This window comes from Caloenas nicobarica, unplaced genomic scaffold, assembly GCF_036013445.1.
Source record: "Caloenas nicobarica isolate bCalNic1 unplaced genomic scaffold, bCalNic1.hap1 Scaffold_282, whole genome shotgun sequence".
In the NCBI taxonomy this organism is placed as follows: domain Eukaryota; kingdom Metazoa; phylum Chordata; class Aves; order Columbiformes; family Columbidae; genus Caloenas; species Caloenas nicobarica.
The window spans coordinates 82,501-85,000 of record NW_027017271.1 but is presented as its reverse complement, the minus strand read 5'-3'; the positions used below and the strand labels follow the sequence as shown (position 1 = coordinate 85,000).

Genomic DNA, 2,500 nt, shown 5'->3' with positions numbered 1-2,500 from the left:
CGATGATCAATGTGTCCTGCAATTCACATTAATTCTCGCAGCTAGCTGCGTTCTTCATCGACGCACGAGCCGAGTGATCCACCGCTAAGAGTTGTCTGGCTTTCGGCGCCGCCCCGCGCGCGCGGGGGGGCCGGGACCGCTCGCCGAAAAGCGGCCCCTCTCTCTGAGGACGGCCCGCCGCCCGCCCCGCGGCGCGACGGCGTCAGGGCCTCGCCTCGGCTGACCGTACCGGCACACGCACAGCGAGAGAGGCAGGCTGCCAAGGAACGCGGGAAGAAGGCCTCGGCCAGCCCAAAACCCCGAGCGGCGAGGGCGGGGAGCACGCGCTCCCGACACACGCCCCTCGTCCGCTTCGGAGGCGGCCCAGGCGCCCGGGCTCGGCCCGGCCTCCGCGCGGAAAGCCGCGGCGCGCCACCGGCCGCGCGCCGACCGCCCGACCTCGAATCGGCGCGCGCGGACGCCGCTGCTGCGGGGAGCAGCGGCGCCCGGGCGGCCCGCGGGTCCACGCACGCGCCCCCCTCCGAACGCCGGGCTACGCCCCGCGACGCCTGCCGGCTTCACCCCCGCGCGCGCCTCACCCCCCGCCACGGCGGAGAGACGGCTCCCTCGGCTCGGCCGCCCGCGCGCCGGAGGCGGACACCGCCGGACACCCGAGCCAGCGACGCGCACCGCCCGCGGCCCGCCGGACGACGCCGGCCCGCGCGCCGGCGCGGCTCGCCCCTCCCGGGACCGCCGCCGCCGCTTCTCGCCTGGGCCCCCTTCCCCGAGGGCGGCTCGCCGTACCCGAGGGCGGACGGCCACGGAGCGGGGGCGGCGCCCGGCTCTCCCCGCCGTTGGCGGGCGGAGAGACCGGGAGCGCGACGCCCACGCCCGCGCGCGCCGGCCTCGCCCGGCGAGCGAGGCCCGGGGAAAGGGCGACGGGACAGCGACGGTCGGGGCCCGGGCCGGGCCGGCCGCAGGCGGCGGGGGGCGTCTTCCGGACGACCGTTAACGGCGAGCGGCGCCGCCGCCGCTCGGCCGGGGTGCCGCCCTGCACGGCGGCGGGCGACCGGAGACCGCCGAGCCGCTCGGCCGAGGGGGGCCAAGGAGAGGCGGGGGGAAGCGGAGAGCGCCGCGCGGCGCCCACGGCACGGAGGGGCGGTGGGGCCCCGCGGACCTACCGGGCGAGACCCCGCCGCGGGGCCTCGCCGCCCCGGCGAGAGAGAGAGCGCGCGCCGGAGACGGCGCTTCCTCCCGCCGGGGCCGCCCGTTTCGAGGCAGGCGAGCCGGCCCTTCGGCCGAACGCGCCGCGGCCCGGACTTCCGCCGAGGCCGGACCGCGGAGAGGGGGGGGCAGTGGGACCCCCTCCCCGGCACGGCCGCCCGCCTCAGGGAGGACGGCGAGCGGGCGACGGACTCCCAGGGGCCTCGCGGGAGCAACTCCCGCCCCCCTGGGGGCAACCCGCCGCCTCGCGCCGCCGCCCGACCCCCTCGCGGGCCGCGCCGAGCCACCCGAGTCTTTAAACCGCCGCCCGGCTTCGCGGCCTTCGACCCCCCGGGCTCGCCGAAGGGAGGGCCGCGGAAGCGCGGACGCTAGGTACCTGGCCCTGGGGCGAGGGAAACGACCTGCTGGGCCCCGCGGGGGTGCCTCCCCCGCTGCCGCCCTCGGAGGAGCGTCCGCCCGCGGGGGCGCGCCCGAACGTCCGCCGCCACCACCTGCGCCCTCCTGGCCCGGGACCCGGGGTTTCCCTCAGTAGCCCGGCACCGAACCCGGCAGGAGAGGCGCGGCTCGGGCCGCCCGCCGCTGGAGCGGGACGCGACCCGGCGCGGGGGCCTCGCGCGCCACCCGAAGGTTGGCGGCGGCGGCGGCGGCCGAGCCCTCCCGCCCGCCGGCTCGTCTTCTTCTTCCACCGGGCTCCGGGCAAGAAGAAGAGGCGCGGCGGGAAGCGGGGGGGGGAGCCGCCGCCGCCGTTCGCCAGCCGGCGCCGCGCGCCAGCCCGGAACGCCCGGAGGCCTCGGCCCGTGTTCGCGCTGCCAAGAGAGAGCGGGCTGCTCCGCCGCAGCCCGCTCGCGTGCGAGGAGGGGTCGGGGGGGCCGCCCCCCCCGACCCCAAAGGCCCTTCTCCGTTCCCCGCTCGCACCAGCCGCCCCGCCGCCGCCGCTCACCGCTTCTCCCCGCTCCCCCGCGGGCCCGAACGGCCTCGGCCGGCGGGGCTCGTCACGCCCCTCACCCGCAGCGGCCCCCCGCCGCTTCCTGCGCGCGCTGCCGCCGGCGCCCTCCGACCGGGGACGCCCTGTCTTTTCCCCCCCGCCCCGGGGAGACCCGCGCGCCGCCGCCCTCGACCCGCCCCCCCTCCCCCGCGCGGCGGCGGCGAACCGCCGTCGGGGTTCGCCAGGGGGGGCGCGGACGGGGCTCGGGTCCCCGGAGGCAAAGGAGGAGGCCGGCCGGCCGGAGCAGCGCAGCGGAGGCGCGAGGCGGGCAGCGGGGGGACGGCGGCGGGGACGCGGCGGTCCCCGACGACC

General features: G+C 80.7%; 1 non-coding gene across 1 annotated transcript in view; it reads right to left on the bottom strand.

The window, feature by feature from the left end:
* The window catches only part of LOC136002738 (5.8S ribosomal RNA), a 153-nt gene extending 60 nt beyond the window's left edge, over positions 1-93 (bottom strand). Inside the window, exon 1 of the ribosomal RNA XR_010607973.1 lies at positions 1-93. This exon is cut by the window's left edge and continues 60 nt beyond it. This is a non-coding gene — a ribosomal RNA (5.8S ribosomal RNA).
* Positions 94-2,500: the final 2,407 nt, after the last annotated feature.